A 17,225-nucleotide genomic window follows, 5' to 3' on the forward strand; every position below is an offset into this window, starting at 1 on the left:
GTGGTGCAGAGGTTGATGCAGTTCTTCCCTGTCGGTCCCTGCTCATGTGTTTCCTTGCCCTGGCTGCCCCAAGGTTCCAGTGTCTATAGGTGGCAATTCTGCTCAGATATGGATGAGGGGGGGAGTAGGTTGCAAGTCATTATTATTATTATTATTTTTTAATTATGTGAGAACAAGGAGTTAGTAAGATTGGAATAAAATTAAATTACTCCTTCAAAGTCAGTGTTTTTTTCAAGCCGTATTTCATTAGACTGCTGGGCTCATTACCATAGAAGCTGAGGTTTCACAGCAGTGAGATGTGATATTTATATGAATAATGGTACAGAAGGTTAATGATCAGAAGATGCTAGAACATACTGGCAGGGAGGTTAGCTTAGTTTTGTGCTTGAAAGTAGTCTTACAGTTGTTTAGGTTTATGGCATGGGCACAATGAGGGATTTCCTGCATCCTTCATCTCCACTGAGGAGCCTCGTGTGCTCTGCAGACGCTGTCCTGATGGAATCCAGTGTTCCTGTGCAGTGTGATGGGAGTCAGGGCAGCAGACGGGTATTCAAATGACAGTGGACTTTTTTCATGGTTACTGATACCTGGAATGTATTAAAATTGTATTAAAAGGTTTATAATGCTTGAATAAAACAGATTTTTTAAAAGCATGCAATATATATTAAAGGTATAGTGAAAGAGTGTATCTTACATGAAAGCTACATCCCATTCCTTTCAAGAAAATGCCTGGAAAAGATAAAGACACTTTAGACAGAGTATTTTTCATGATGCTGTAGTTCATGTTGTAATTCACAAATTCATGAATTAGCAGACAGATGGAAGTTTGCAGTTTCTTTCAGAAAACATAATCAAATGAAGTAATTGCTGAAATGGCTTTTTAATTAAATTTGGGATTACAGCAGTCTAGTATTTAAACCATTTTCAAACTTGTATTTCAGAATTAGTTGGATAATGTAGCAGGCTTCGTCATGTATGTGGTTTCCTTTCTTGGTTAAAGAAGACTACTTCTCCAAGGAGATGCAAAAGCAAGGCCTTCACTCTTCTAACTACTTTCCATAATGAATATTTCTGTGTAGGTAAGGTTATATCAGATGCTTAACTGAAGATAACTTCTGTTCAGAAGTATCCACTGTTTTCTGTTACATTCTATGAAGCTGGTACTGAAATGTTAGGTACTTCAGGATTGCCCTTGCGCTTTTTCATCAACTATTTGTCTTCCTCGATGTGTGGCTTCTCAAAGTATGGAATAGGCATGCTTTTGGATGGCTTGGAATGCCTCCCCTCCCCCAGGCTGCCAGACCTTGCCTTCTGCTGAGCAGAGAAAAACTTCAGGGTTCTGTCTTCAGCAATGTCAGTCGCATGGAAAACATTATATTGTAAAATTAACAATTGATTAAAAAAGAAAAGCGTAATACTTTGTACTGGTGTGGTATGTGGGTATTTGAAAGAGACAAAGGGGATAAGTTTGAGGAAGGAAAAAACATGCTTTATTTCTGCTCCAAATGGCAGTGGGATTTAAAAAAGTTTTGAAAGATGGCCATGGTGATGAGAGATAGAATTGGTGTGCTGCATATCTAGAGGGCAGGCAGTTGAGAACACATTGAGAAGTTGCTGTGGGTTTAAGGTGAGAGGTGAAGGCCTCAGGTTGTGCCAGGGAAAATTCAGTTGGATATTAGGAAAAGTTTATTCTCATAAAAGGTGGTCAAGTACTGGGATGTGCTGCCCAGGGATGTGGTGGAGTCACCATCCCTGGAGGTGTTTAAGAGACATGTAGGTGTGGCACTGAGGGATGTGGTTTAGTAGGTGTGGTAGTGATGGCTTGACAGTTGGACTAGATGATCACTGTGATCTTTTCCAACCTCAGTGATTATATGGTTCTAATGCTCAGTGCTTAGAGGAAGAGGCTGGCAGTGCGTATGACCTCCAGACTAACTGAGATACAGTATGGTGCCCTCTGCCCATGTGGGAGTTGAGCAAGGCATGGTACATCAGCCCCAGTCTGCATAGGAGGAGTCATGCTTCCTTTCTCTTAATGCTTTGTGTTCTGTAAACTGCACAGGGAAAACCATACCTACATGTGTGCGAAGTGCATACCATAATGAAAGTGGTCTTGGTAGGTTGTCTTTTTGGCCAGAGCTGCTAGAGGTAAGCAACAAAGAGTTCATCTTTTTAGGAGGTTATGGCTCTGCGTATACGATATTTGTGATTATCAGTATTTCCTGTGATGAAGTTTGCTTAATATTTCACATTGCAAGGGCATGCTTTCAGGCTTTTTATTTGATTTCAGTGAAAAAAATAATTGATCCGAAATCTTTTTTTTGTGGCTCAACCTGGATACCAACAAAAAAATAGTAAGTGCCCAAATGTTGTTTCTGAGGTTCTTAATGCTTAAGAATATAATCCCTTGCAGCTGCTCTGCTGAAGTGATACAGCCTGTGTTCTGGAGCAGAGGTGGCTATCTCCTCCTTAAAAAGAAGCCTCTGTTGTAATTCCATCCGCAGATTTTTAGGAAATTGCTTTGAGCATTTTCTTTTGAGTAGTTGGTATGGCACCTAAATTTCTAAATGTTTCACATACAACTGGCCTTTTTCAACAGAAGAAAATGGACTGAAGGGAAGACTTGCTCGCAGGTATTGTCTTTAACCCCTGCTAAATTGTCCTGGCCAACATCTGGACCAGCCCAGCCTTGTGTGGGTTTGGTTGCTGGGGGAGGAGGGCTGGCAAGGCTCGATGTGGCTTAGCCCTGGATAGCCCACTAAGCCACCAGCCAGTATTGGTTTCTGTGGGAGTGTGGATTTATGTCATGGTTCCCTGTGTTCTCCTCTCCATGGCCCCTAGTATGAGCAATGCTGCAGTGGACTGTAGTCCTTTTCAGGGAAGGTATTCTTAGAGATTTGTTTTTCTCTTTAGAAACCCATTGGCCAGTATTAATCAAATGTGATATGGGGATGGAAGTCTCAAAGAGAAGCTAATTCTAGCTAATGCCAGTTAAGTCTTCTCTTTTAGAGTCTGTGCATTACTAAATTGTATAAAATGAATATCAGAGAACATTTTTATGCCCTAGCCACAGAAAAAGGTACTGCTGACTTTTAAATAATTATAGAAAACAGCTCCCTTTTTGGAGATTGCAGGGGATAAACTTCGGGTAGAAAATGGTAGGACGAGAAGTCTGTGGTAGCCTCACTTGTAGAGTGTATACATGGTGTTTTGGGCAAGGCCCCTGTGGTCTTATGGGTGTTTTTCTTTATACCTGTCTCTAGACATTAAAGAGTAGTTTGCAAATAGCTACTACTGCCAGTGCTTAGCAGCATCTTTGATTGTGTATTGTTCAATAAGGACACAAAGCAGCCCTACAGCTCGAGCATCCTGCAGTCTTTTTTCAGGTGGCAATTTTGGCCTTAATATCTGTTTCTTGTTTTGCAAATTAGGAGAAATAGCTTTCTGTCACAAAAATTACTATGAAGATTTCACAAGAGCGCTCCGAAGACTTTGTTTTAATACTTTTAAAGCCATTAGTCTGGTTAAAAATATCTTACAGACTTGTATGGTATTTGTGAATTCAGTGTTGTATAACGTTGTTGTAAACCAAAAAGACGTACAACATGTAAGGTATGGGGCCTCATTTATTAAGAAGATGAAGAATGAGGCATCCATGGAGTGAGGCCAGCTCCAGAAAGATCAGCCTGTCTGTGTGATCCTTTGGGTAGCTCAGCAGCCAGACCCAGACGTTAGGACACTTCTATCAGCCTTGCTGCCCTTCCCCCTAAGATCTGGGAGATGGCTGTGGAGCACTGTATACTATATCCTAACGGTGGTGCTCTTCCAGCCTCTCCTGCCAGAGTTGGTGCACATGGTGTTGTGACTGTACCATGTCGTTGAAGGAAACAGCCAGCTGCTGGGGTAGGAAGCAGCTGGCCTCAATTAGTGCACACATCTGCCTCAAGCAGTCCTGGCAGTGGGGATGACCCAGAAGTGGAGCAAGCATTGGATACTCGTCTCCAGCCTTTATACTAGCCGAGATTGGTCCAGCGCTTCTATTGTGCTGCAGTGCATCCATGGCACATCCAGTGGGTGGACAGGGGATGGTGGATATCATGTTTATGGACCACTTTCATTGCTCTACCTTCAATTTTTGAGTACTCACATGTGTGATGTTGAACATCTCCTTAACAATTTTGTGCAGCTTTGTGTGCACATCTCTGCAGAGTGTGAGATGGCACTGTGTCAGAAGCAGGTAATGTATTTGTAAGGGTGAGGGCATTCTGGAGGCTAGAAAAACTGTAAGATTCTTTCTTACATCACTTGTGATGTGATAAAGATGGCCTTCCTGTGCTGCCATGTAGGGCATGGCTGTGTTAGGCTCCTCTGTAGCACAGTTCAACACCCTGTGGGAAATAATGGATTTGTAATGGAAAAGGTTTCCTCTTGATGTTCTGGCATGGATATTGTAGACAAACAGATTGGAAAAGCTGCTGGTAAGGCAGGAGGGTAAACTGGGAGGTATAGTTATTGTGCTGCTGAGAAACAGACCTGATCCACAGTTGTGCATTAATTTACTTCTTAAATTGAGTCAGGTGTGAGGAAGTAGAAGATTCTGTTTAAGTCTCTCAGCCTGATCTAAAATAATTGCGTATATAACAGAGCAAAAGGCAACTTCTAACAACCTTCATGTTTTTTTTCCTACTGTCTTGAGAATAATTGGTCCCAATTCCCCATTTGTGCTGCAGTATCATTGGTGAGGTGAGATGAGTGAGTAAACAGTATTTCACCAATGTGCCTGTTATGCAGAATTCTGACTTCACTGGTAGCGTATCTTTCACTCCGCCCATTTCATATTTCTTCTTTCTTTCTGCCCTCCTATGTGTCAGCAGAGCTCTCACGGTTCTGGAGGTGAGTAGGTGACTCTTGGAGGGTGTTAAATGGGAGGGAGCCGGATTGTATCCAGGCAGTTAAATCTTAGGAACTTGCTGGTTGTTGCTGGCACGTGTTTCTGTTCTGTTGAAAAGCCACAAACAGAGCTGAAGCAGCTGTAAGCTCTGACAGGGAAGGGTAGGCAGATACAAACTACTCCGATTACATGAAAGCGTATATTTAAACAGTCATATCTTTCTGAATGTAGCTGCTATCTTCTTAGCGTGGAACAACATCAGCCTGACCAATTATGTAAAAGGGCTTTGCTCTGTGTACGTTTCAGTTTGAGTTAAAGCTTGCTTAATATGAGTAAATAATGGGAGTTCTGTGATGTGAGACAGAGCAGTTCCTTTTGGAGGTGGTCTTGTGACTGATAGCAGAGTTGGTTTGTCACATCATTATTCTAGTTTGTGTTTATTATTCATATTCTCCACCTATTTTAATGTTAAAATCCTTTTGAATTTGTCTTGGCCTTTGTGCATGCTTAAATTCCATTGCACAGCTCTCACAGTAATACTGCTGTGGTAGCTACGAGGTGATCTGCCAGAGGATTCTTCACTTCTAAACAGTTAGAACTTTTGTACATTTTGTAGGCCTCATTTCTTAGGTGAGATTACTGAGTTCCAGACTCGCTGAAAAATGAAGTTAATCCTTGCTTTGTACAGTGGAAACAGATGTGCAAGTGGAGTTTTTGCAGAGGACTTCCAGTTTTCTGTAATAGCAACCATGTTATTCTCTGTACTGGCACAGTTACAGCGCATGATTCATTTTGGTCTCATGCTGTAGCAAGAAAACCACATGCATCTCACAGCGTAGCGAGGTTAGAGAAGCACATTTTAGGCTGAATGCAGAGCAGCTATCAAGGATACTTACTCATTCCATGGAAGTCTCCTTCTGCATTTCAAAGCAGGCCTGGGGAAAATGAATCTCTTGCACAGATGTTTCACCTTCGCTGGAGGCAGCTCTGTGCTGCCTGAAGAATCAAGCTGATGGTAATACTCCGTTCTTGAAACTTGGTTCATTTGTATAATTTGTTTTCCCTGGCTGTTTCCCTGCTGTCCCCCTCCAAAATCTACACCATATTTCTTGAATTTGTTTCAACAGACAGTGGGAAAGGCTGGCTTGGGATCAGAGCCTGAGTTTATACCTGTGCAGAACTTCTGGCAGCTGAGGGGAAGGGCTCCTGCTGTGTTAACTGGAATTTGTTAAAAACCTCTGGTATCATTTCCCAGTGCATTGGTCTGTTTGGTCATTGATCTGGTCTTGCTGGGAGATGGTGAGCACAGTCACAGGTTTGTCCAGATCACAGTCCACCGTGTTGGAATTGGAGTCTCTCAGAGAACTCCTGATAACGGTGGGTGCTGTTTGATAATGTCACTGGGTTATCTGGAAGTTAAACTTTGCCTGTTGTGAATGTGAAACTTGAAGCTCTTTGTGTTTGGTTTTCATTTGAATGTCTACATTCTCTCTGGTTTGTCTGGTTTCTCTGTTAGGCGCTCATTTTTCTCCCAGGAGCTGTGAAGTGAAATGTTTCTATCCTTGAGTGTTGCTTATATGCAGGTTTGTAAAAATCGCATTTTAAATCTGTGTCGGCTGTTGCAGCCTTCAGTTGGGATTTCCCAGGTTGATGTGGCACCACGTCAGGCAGAAGTGCTGGCAGCAGAGGAAGGGGCTGTTTACAGTAAATGCATGGGGCAGCTGGGAGTTACGTGGGAGGATGTCTCATGGGTCCTTGGGGGGTGACTGGGTGCCTTTTCACCTACAGGGTTTGGGGACCTGGCACATCAGCTTTTGGTGAGTATGCCTTGGTGTCTGCACACAGCTTGTTTGGAGTGAGTGCATACCTTTGGGGGAGAAATTAAAAACACTTCTGGTGTTGGACTGGAGCAGGGGTGACCCGTTGTTAGCTGTAAAGTGCTGAGGGAACGGAGGAGGTGTTTGAGATCAGATCTGAGATCTTACAGGGTTGCTGTGCGTTCCCCAAGCAGCCAGCACGGAGTGTTCTGTGACCACCGCTGGGACAGCATCCACCAGCTGCTTCAGGAAGCCCTCCCTCTGTCATAAGGGAGCCGTGGTGCGTTCCGGCTGTTGGATTTGGCTCTCAGAATAATTCAGATAATTGTTTCTTTCTTGAGGCATCTGCTTTGTGTTTGGAGATGGATGAGAAGACAAAGGCTGTCCTGCCTGTCCCTCTCCTGCTCAGGGCAAGCTGCATGGCTGAGTGATGGGGTGTGCTGGTAGGGCCTCGCTGTGCCTATTGCTGGTGTGAAGATAGGGACGTGCCACTGCTCTACCACCTTCTTAGCGCTTGCCTGCGCCGCTCTGTCCTCCTCTTGGCTCTGCCTGGTGCGCGGTTTACCTGTAGCCTAGCAAATAAACCAGCTGCATGGGGAGGCTGTGCTCCGTGCAGCCGAGCCTCTGTCTGAAAATCAGACTCTGTCCTCCCCCTCTTCCTGCTCTGCTGCGTTTGTCTGCAGACAGGGGAATCTGCGTGAAGTCCCTGTCGTGCTGTGTGTGTAACGCCTGCCAGAGCATCTGCTGGCAAGGAAGGGCTGACGTCAGCAGAGCCGGGGCGAGGTTTAGCATTGCGCACATTCAGTCACCTCGTTCGTCGTGGGCGATGGCTTGTTGGAACCGAAGCAGTTTGCAGGGGGGATAAATCAATGTGAGCGCCATTTGTAGCCTGATCCGCACTCTGTCTTCTGTGCGTAGAAAATGTACCTGTCAATTGCGTTTTCCCATTAATTACAGACATCTCAGGTTATTTTATAAATATTTGTGCCTGACACAGTTGGTGTGCAGGATGCTGCTTTCAGTTTTTCAGCTGGGTTTGGTTTAAATAGTTCTCTGGTTTTCAGTGAGGATGTTTTTCAGGAGCAAACTAAGTGCATTGCTTGAGGGTTTTTCCCAATGTTAAAACTAAACTAGAGGTTTTTAAGCAAGAAAAACCATCTGTAATTTGAAATTCACAATGATTAACTTGGAAGTAGGAAGAAGGCAGGGGCTTAAAGGCACTCTGTGGGTTTATGATCTTCCAGAGAAAGCAGTATTTTATTTTCAAGATAAGCAGAGGACTGACTTTGTTACTGCCGGTTAAACAAGTATATCTGCCATGGAAATAATACCAAAGCCTGTGTGTTAGGTTCAGCGTGAGGTACTTGTTTTGTCTGAGATGTGTCTGGTTGCAGGCAGTTTGGGAGAGCTGTGCATGAGGCGATCAGAGCAGGACGGGGTGTCAATGTGACAAACTCCAACTCGAGCAGGAGGATTGCAGCTGATATAAAACAAATAAACAGGAGCTGTTGGAGCTTTTACAAACAGTTTACTTTGTCTTTTCAAGAAAAAATCATCCTGACACACGAGGACTTCAACTCAAGTTCAGGTTAACAAGCAGTCTTGGCCTGAGGCAGTGTGTTCTGCACTAATTCAGTTCACCAGATCAGTTGTTTCTGTGATCTAGGAAGCTTTTAAATCTGACTTCAGATTTTGTTTTGTTTTTAAGGCTTACTAAACACCGTACTGAGTTGAAGGCATGAACCAGCATTACTGTTTGAAAACCACAAAGCCTGCCTTTACCTCAGAACCTGAAATAGCACAGTTGGAAGTTATAATTAGCGTTGAAGCCATTTTCAGTAACGGAGAAAATAAGCACAGCAGTTTTTCTAGGAATTGTATTGTGCTTGCTTCATTTTTTATTTTTATTTTTTTTTCCTTCTTGTAATTGTTTGATACAGTGCTGTGTCATGCAGAGGGGCCTGTGCAGTGATGCTTCCACAACTGCTGGGAAAAAGCTCTTTAGGATGGTGCTGTGTGAAGAGGAAGGTAACAGCCAAGCAGTTGTGCTGACAGAGCTGCTGGAAGGAAGATGTGAGGCTGCATGTGGGGGGGAATTGGGGGTGAACCCCCTCAGAAGCATAGAGACAGGGAACTATGTTTCAGAAGCGAGGCTGGGCCATAGAGATGTAGCTTGCCAATTGTAGGAATCATGGTGTGAACAGAGCAGTGCAGGTATGCCATGACCCACCCTTACTCTCCTTTCCAGCAGCTGCTCACAGAATGTTGCTGCTGCACTCCTCTACCATCGGAGGAAAGTTATGAGAGGGTCCCATACATTTTTTTTCTGACCTTATATCCTAATATTAAATGTGTTAAGCACAGCCCTTGAGTGTTTCAAAAAAGTTTAAGCGGCATGATACAATTTTCTGATGCTACACAAGGCTAGGGCATTGCTGGTGGCATTAGCTCTGCATGAGCCATGACGTTGTTGGCATGCAGACCTGTACTGTGTGGAAGTGCTGCAGAGATTCACCATCCCCTTGCTGCTCTCCCTTAATGGTCATTAATGAGGCACTGAGGACCAAGGGGGTTTCACAAGAGCCTTTGAAGCTGAGTGGGTGCCCTTCCACTAACACTTCTAGCTGTTTCAAACAGTGGAGTTCTGCATAAAGGAAGTCTGCTTAGCCCCAGGTTTGCATTATGGTTACGCTGCTCTGCTGTCAGTGGAAAAATATTTGGAAAAACTCGCATCAGCCAGGCTAAATCTTGCTGCATGCTGACACAGCCTGTTTTTTTGGCAGCGTGTGATGTTGTAGGTGGTATAACTGTGCTGGCAGAATAGCTTCTCTTGTTGGCACATACTGTATTTCCACTATAGGTGCAGCATCAGATGTCCTTCTGATGGCCACCATTCAGCTTTTTCTTCCTTTGTGCTTTTGAACTAGCATTTGCAGTGTTTGTAATGCCTGTGGAGTCTGTCTGTAATTCTGGATCATTCCCCTTGTCTTGTTCCATCTGTGCTGAACAGGCTCTATCTTTTCAGCCCAATCTCTTTCTAACCGATTTCATCTCAGTGGGGCTGGAAGAAGAAACCTTTCCATTCTTGTCCCCAAAATAACATGGTAAGGTTGAACTTTTTACCTCATCTGTTGGTAAGCAGAGGTCTGTGTGTGTTATGGCTGGCTGTTTTGTCTTTGCTGTCCCTCGGTGCTGTTCCCATTTCTCCCTGCATTAGGTTAGGCTGTGCGATAAGTTCCACGGTACTTCTACCGCTTCCTGACGCCAATGGTTTTTCTGGAGGCAGGGAGTGTTTCCTGTCTGGAAGCTCAAGGCAGTGTTCCTGGCAGGAGGGATTATTTTTGTTTCCCTGGCGAGGACCTTTCCCTGTCTTTGTTTTTGTCTCTTTCTCTAAGTTGTTCGTTCTGGTTTGGTCTTGGTCTGTTTTTAAGATGGCACAGTTTAACTAGAGTTGTCACTGAACTAAATCCATCCACACAGGACTTTTGTAGCTAATGTTTGTGTAGTGGCTTGGTGAATCCCTAGGACAGGCAGCAGTGGCATTGGGTGCATTGCTCCAGTTTGTGCACTGATTTCACTTCTTGAGTTAACAGAAGTGGTTAGCTGTGCTGGTGCAGGGATGCTGTCTGACAGATTGCAGTGTTATGGCATCAGCCATGGCAGAATAAAGAAGTCATAGTTCCTGCCTTTGCTGTGGGCCTGCTGTTGGCATGGCTGCCATGGGTTGTTCATTCAGGTCCCCAGGTTCTTCATAGAATTGTATCATAGAATGGCTCAGGTTGGAAAGGACCTCGAGGATTATCAAGCTCCAACCCCCCTGCAGGGCCACCAACCTCTACATTTAATAGTAGAGCATCCTGTATTTCTGAGTCTCCTGCTGAATTATGTTTATCACAACGGATAGTTGCTTTTTACAGAGCCTTCAATCAGATGGAACCATGTGCAGAAGCTGTTGCCAAGGTTGAGGTGCACTTCAGTCACAGCATCTTAAGTTGTGCTGAGCTATCCCAGTGCCTTGCAGGATCTGTGACCCAGTTCGGATCCACGCCATGGTGAGGCAGCACACCTGGCTTGGTCTCACAAAGAGAGTTTAAGACCTTTAACCTCGGTTCCCTTTTGAAGTTAGTTTTAAGTACGTTATACGTGTTATCTGTGTATCCATTTTGCTAATAATAATGGATAAAATAGCACTGGAAAGCTGGAAGTCATGCCTGAATACTTTCCAGTGCTTCTTATTTTGAGGCAAAGACATTTCAAGACTAGATGTTTTTTTTTCTTTTTCTTCCCCACCCTGAAAATAGGTGTTAAATCTGCCAGAGACAACCCGGAAGGGAGCTGGAAGATGCTGTCTGTTGATCAGCTGTTCACTAATGCCTTGCTTCAGTGCCAGACAAATTCCTGGCTGCTGCTGCCAGATTGCATATTAAATTGGAGCCAGGACCTGAGATCTGTTACCTCTTCTGTACCCTGGCTGCCATCTCTGCGGTGTGGTATGCGGGGCAGAAGCTGTCCAGGCTTCTCTGGAACTCCTGCTCTTGGTTTTAGATCCTGCTGCTGTGATTATTTGTCCTGCCTTACAGCGGGGTACGCATTACTTTGTTTTTAGAGCAGGACACACTCTGAAGATTGTTTGAAAACAAAAATGTATCAGAATTTGATGTGTGGTCATTGCTGTCTGAGCAGGCATGATTACAGGCCTGAAATTATGTCTATGTATTCTGGAAGTTTGCAGAAGTCTGAGTTATTTTCATTTTGAAGCAGTTTTTCTGTAAAAATGACCTAAGCTCTCAGAAGTGTTGCAATGTTTTCCACTTGAAGTGTTGGTAATACTTGCAGAACCTAAACATTCTGTTACTGTTTCACTTCTCTCTGTACTCATTCTAGTTGTTTTGCAGTATATAATTTGGAATAAAAAGCAGCTGAAGTAAATCCCAAGGTATTGGTCAGCAGTAGTTTAAAGAGCAATATCCGAAGTGGGGATTAATTGCTTTGGACTATATGCAGAGCTTAAATAAAAATCCAGCATTGAGTTTTTGTTCTGAGCAAAGTAAACATGCTTGGGGATTGTTTTGATGTTGCTGATCATTTCTTTTGTTTCGTTTATATTTTTCTTAACACTGCATGGACGGAGTATCTGGGTCTGTTAATACCTTATGTGCATTCTCAGAAGCAGGAATTTAAAATGAATGTTAATGTTGTCCCAGGCATGGCAGGCAGTCATTTGTCCATCCTTTGTCAGAAGGATTTGCTCCCACAGGCCAACTTTCTTATTGGCTTGATGGACAGAATGAGTACCAAGTTAAAATGAAAGCATTAATGCAGTTGGATTAAAACCCCTTTTTGGTGCATCGGCAGCTTGGGCAGTTTTTAATCCCTCATTGTTGCTTCCACTTTCCAGACTGCCTGCCAGCCAGATGTTTTAGAGCATGACTTCAGCATCTATATATATAAACAAATCACTGCACGGAAGTGAAAATACATCCCCATCATTGCACAAAAAGAAAAAATTGCCAGCATCTATGCAAGAAAGCATTGTGTCTGTATGAGGATTTTAATGGTTAAAACAATAAAATACTTCTGGTGAAGTTTTGTTTTTCTCCCCTCCTTTTTTTTTTTTTTTTCTCTCTCCCCTCCAGGATTTCCAAGATTGGTTTGAGTTGGCTGAATTTGGTGTATGTTTGCTTACAGTAGCACCATAGTGCATAGGATCAGCTTCTTTTTGTCATTGCAGTAAGAGTGTGCTTGGGCTAAGACTGCTCTGCTCAGGTAGATAAGAGAAAATTGATTGTTAGTCTTCCCTGTTACAGATGTAGGCTGGGAGGTTCATAAATAGAGCCAAGGCTCACTGCTGAGCTGTTGGTTTCTGCCAGCCATTGTGCTTGGCGTATCCAGATGTAATACTGCTGTTTTGGAAAATTAGAGCATATATTATTTAAGGATTCCTGTTGCATTTGTCATCAACTGTATGTTGTGGGCCCTTAGAAGAATATCAGCAGACCTCTGCATTACCATGGCTGACCTTGCTTATAATGTGCATCTGTGCAGAGGAAATCTTTTACTGGGCATCTGAACTGTAGAAGAAAAGACGCTCCTCTAAGCTGCTTGTGCCTGATTGTGGAGTGTTTTTTTTGGAGTTTGAAAGGACACTGATCAAAAAGCATCACAGAGCCCCAAAACAGCCAGGCTTTGGGGAGGCCCATAACTGCTTGTTCTTCTGTGTAAATGCTCTCTGCAAGGGTAAGGGAGTGGTCGTGTCGGTGCTGGCAGCGTCACTCTGACTTCTAGAATGAGCTGAGCAGCTTGCATGACTTCCTTTCCTAAAAGCAGCTGTCACAGACACATGATACGGGATGTGTTGCGCAGTCAGTTCTAAGGAAGAAGCCTAACTACTGAAGGCTTTTCTGCTGTTAGGATTGGTTGGTCATGTGCTACGTACCAGTGTGAGTTTTAAAGCAGAACGTGATGTATCAGTTAACTTTTGTCAATTCTGCAGCACGTGCTCTGCAGAATTGTGTGTGTTTTAACCCCTGTCAGTCTCCTGACTTGAGTGGCTGGTCAGAAGGACTGTCCCAGGCTCTGAGCCCAAGTTGGTCTGCTGTCTGCGTGCTTCACTGTCTTACGAACAATCACAGCTTTGTTCTGTAAGTGAAAATAACATTTCCGGATAATTGACACGAGGTTGTAAAGAAAAATGAACTGTAATCAAAGTAAACTGTGAGGTGACGATGATCACCGTGTAGCATTTAGGGTTTGAGGAGATCTCTGCTGCGCAAGTGCTATTCATATTAAGAAATGTATAACTGTTGCTGTGTAAACCAAAATTCTTTTATAACAGGATTTGGGATTCAAAGTAATACCCTAGACTTGATGTTGATAACAGAAACCACAATGTTTCTTTTTAATGTCTGTTGAAAGGTATTTACAAACAGAGCTCTTGTTCTGCATCAGTGATCACCCAGCTGAGGTGGAGGTTAACAGCTGAAAAGAAATGCTGTGTGTCACCTGGGAGCAGTGCTGGCCTTCCGCCTGCTTTTAGTATCTCATAAATATACTTTCGTTTAATTCTGACAAAATGTTGTTTTTCCAAGCCTGTCCTAATTGTTAGAAGACTTATAAAGCCAATTGAGTGTGCTATAAAGCCAATTGACTGTCTGTTACAGAAACTGTGGAACGGGCTGCCCAGGAAGGTGGCTGAGTCACCATCCCTGGAAGTATTCAAGGAGTGTTTAGATGCTGCACTGAGGGACATGGCTTAGTGAGGAAATGGTGGTGGTAGGTGGATAGTTGGACTGCATGATCTTGGAGATCTTTTCCAACCTTGATGATAGTATGATTTCCACATGTTAGAGCAAATCCTTTTCCTCCTGGGAGATTTCTCACTTTGCTTGTGTCAGGCTTCTCTTCTGAGAGGCTCTCCCTTCCCAGCAGTGCAGGGATAAGGGCTGCCCCCTGTTCTGCTCCTCAGTGCTGAGCTGAGAGGGATGTGGCCGCCATCCTGTTGGCGCCTCCAATTGCTGCAAACACAAAAGTGGAGTTGGGAAGTGCCTGGAACAGTGCTTAAAAGCAGAACTTACTTTACTGAAATGGTTCTGTTTGTTTAAAGTTGATATGTCACTTTTGAGACTTGTCTTGACATCTCTAAAGATTTTGACAAACTTGTCTTTTGAACAAATGCGAATCTGGGAGTCCCATTTCTGAAAAATGGCTTCTCTGCATCCATCAGTGAATCTGCCATAGATACAGAGAAGTGAGAGCCTAATTAACTAAATAATGAAGCAACGTTCACTTTGAAAAAGGTCTACTGGTAATAGGAGCTCTGGTAACTTAAGGAGCGGTCTGGTCTCTGTGTCTGAAGCGCAGCGTGTGTGTGTGGAGGGGGGCATGAATGTGGACGTATCTTCCTGCATAAGTGTCTGAAAGATCACAGTTACTTTCTGCTCAGATCAGTTTTGTAAAGTGTAAGCTTGCTATTGTGGTGCCCTCTTTCTGAAAAAGAGAAAACCACAGCGAATGAAAATTTACTTTAGTGTACACTTAAAATAATCTTACGCAGCTCAGTGTGAGGTGAATGAATTATTTAGGTCACTTTGACTTTGCGTTTTATATCTGGCATACTGTAATACATCACTGTAAGTGTTTGGTAAGCGTAGTTGGTTTTTTTTCTCCAGATCTGGGAACTTTCTCAAAGCTTGAGAATTTTTTTGATACAAATCTGTTAACTTTCTTAGATTGAACGATCTTATTAGTTTAATCAAATAATGAAACTCTTATTTTTACCTTGTATTAGAAATCAGAGTTAAAAGGCATCCAGAAAAAGCCTGCAAACTGAAATTAAATATCTTTATAATCTTGTAAACATCGGATGGCAAATATGTCACTAATTGTTGTAGTTTTTGAGGGAAAACACTGGAATTGTTGAGAAAACAATTGGACTGTTAAGTTCTTTGGAGGCTGTACCTCAGTCTGTTTAAATTCTCCATGCTGCCAAACTTTGGCTGAACCTCTTCAAAGGCAGGAGGGTGTATTCTTTTAGAAATCACGAGACAAAAGTGCTCTTTTTTTCTTCTCAGTCTAAAAACTGCTATGGAATGAAGTGATATGTAAAGAATACCTGTTAGAGCCATAAACTTGATTGGTATTTAAAAATCATGTGCATTGGCTTTGAACTTAGTAGCTTAAGCTTTTGCATACGTTTTACTTCTGATTCTGTTTTATTTTTACAGTTCTTACTCTGTGGAGTAAACAGAAATGACGGTGTGTTTTTCTGATGCTTTCTTTAGATGTTTACAGATCTCTGTATGTAAAGAACATCGTAAACTAGAAATTCCAGGACACAGAGAGATCGCAACAGGAGATGTTCATTAGAAGAGGGAGGCAGAAACAAGCATCACATCTGTAGGTACGTTGTCTGTGGGTAAACTTTGATCTCTGGGCTTTTTTGCTAAAGCTGACTGCTGGTTGGGGGAGTGCATCTCACAGATAGCAGGAGAGCGTGGGTGTTGGGTGCTACAGATGTTAAAGGAAGCTGTTATTCATTGATTTTGATCAATAAATAGCTTTCAATACACCAACACCAGTTGATGGTTGATTAAATTGCCAGGAGGAACAGATGCATAAGATAAAGGGTGCAACAGGAGAAGTCTAAATCTGTAGTTTAAGCACCAGTGACATCAGGCAGTACTTAAGGATTTTAGTGATGACGTAGCTGCAGCTAGATTTATGGTGTTTTCTGTTTTCTTACATCAATGTTTAAATCTGCTGTTGTGTTGCAAAGCTGCTTGTACAGCTGGCTGGGAATGCCTTCTTTGTGATTGCTGTGCCAGATTGTGTGTGTGAAGAGCAGGCAGCAGGCTAAGCTGCTGTCTCTGTTTGAAGGAGTTAGGGACAGAAGGGTAGTCTTCTGCAAATAATTAGCCTGTGGAATTAGGACTTCATTGCTCTCTTCTTGCAAATTCAGTAGGGTTAAACTTGTCTGTCTTAGAGCATTTCTCAAGAAGTTTTAACCTTAGCACCTCACCAATTTTTCATTGCAGAGAGCCATACCAGAAGACATTTTTCAGTCATCTCGAAGTAGAAAACTTAATTTGTAAGATTTTCTCATTTCCTTTCCTTCTTCCCTCACTATATGGTTAGCAATAGCGTTTACTTAAGGCAGCGTGGCCAACAAGGACTACAAAAGGGAATAAATTGGGTGTAAGTAGAAGGTGGTTTAGGAGGTAGTTTGCTGGGGAAGCCTGTTGAGGAAATGCAACTGAAGGAACAGGCAGAAAATAAGTGCTGAGTTATGTCTATAAATGAGTTATGTCAATAAGGGTCATTTGTGCTTATGGAAATCTTCAAGTTAGAAGGTGTTTCTGTGCTGTGCAAAGTTGACTTGTGGTGGTCTGTGGCATGAGAAGAACACAAAGAACTGCTGGAGTCTTGATTTGTGGTAGGGTTTTAAGCATGGCAGAAGGCCAGAAACATGTTTTTATGTAATTTGTTAAGTGTTTTGAGGAAGTGTTGAAGACAGTGGTGAACTTACATTCTAGGAGTTGGGTGTTTCTTAATCCCTTTCCCATAATTGCTTGTATATACAGGTCAGGGAGAGTGGCACAGAATTTTGGAATGAATGCTGCTGCTCAGAGTCAGGTTACTGATAGCTGTCATCCTAACTGAGCATCTCAGCTCCTTTGAAGTCTTTTGATTTCACAGCTCGACTTTTCACACAGCGTATCTATTCCGTATGGGCTCGTTGTTACTGGAATAATGCAGGCATTGTGTTCTCGTGCTGTACAGAATGAAATACTTTTCTTTCTTCTGTCAGCAAAAATATGCAGATGCTGTGTTGGGTTGGGTAGCATGAGAGCTGTCGAGGGCTCCATATTACACCAGCAAGGCTTTTGTGCTTCTGTTCAGCTCTGGCTGTAATTAGCATTGTAAGATTTGTCTTCATTTTTCTCTGTAATAGATCATTTGCAGTGTCTTTTCAGCAGTCATCTTCAAATGCTACTAAAAATGACAATCCAGAATTACTG

General features: G+C 42.9%; 1 protein-coding gene across 3 annotated transcripts in view; it reads left to right on the forward strand.

The window, feature by feature from the left end:
* Positions 1–17,225, forward strand: part of RNF19A (ring finger protein 19A, RBR E3 ubiquitin protein ligase) — a 57,766-nt gene that overhangs the window by 16,664 nt on the left and 23,877 nt on the right. For 2 of the 3 annotated variants that reach the window (XM_048939175.1, XM_048939176.1), the window contains exon 2: positions 15,489–15,607. The exons of the other annotated variant lie outside the window; for it this stretch is intronic. The gene's annotated coding sequence lies outside the window, so the exon portion shown is untranslated. The remainder of the gene's footprint in view (positions 1–15,488; positions 15,608–17,225) is intronic. 3 annotated transcript variants of the gene reach the window in all.

Source organism: Lagopus muta, chromosome 3, assembly GCF_023343835.1.
Source record: "Lagopus muta isolate bLagMut1 chromosome 3, bLagMut1 primary, whole genome shotgun sequence".
Classification (NCBI taxonomy): domain Eukaryota; kingdom Metazoa; phylum Chordata; class Aves; order Galliformes; family Phasianidae; genus Lagopus; species Lagopus muta.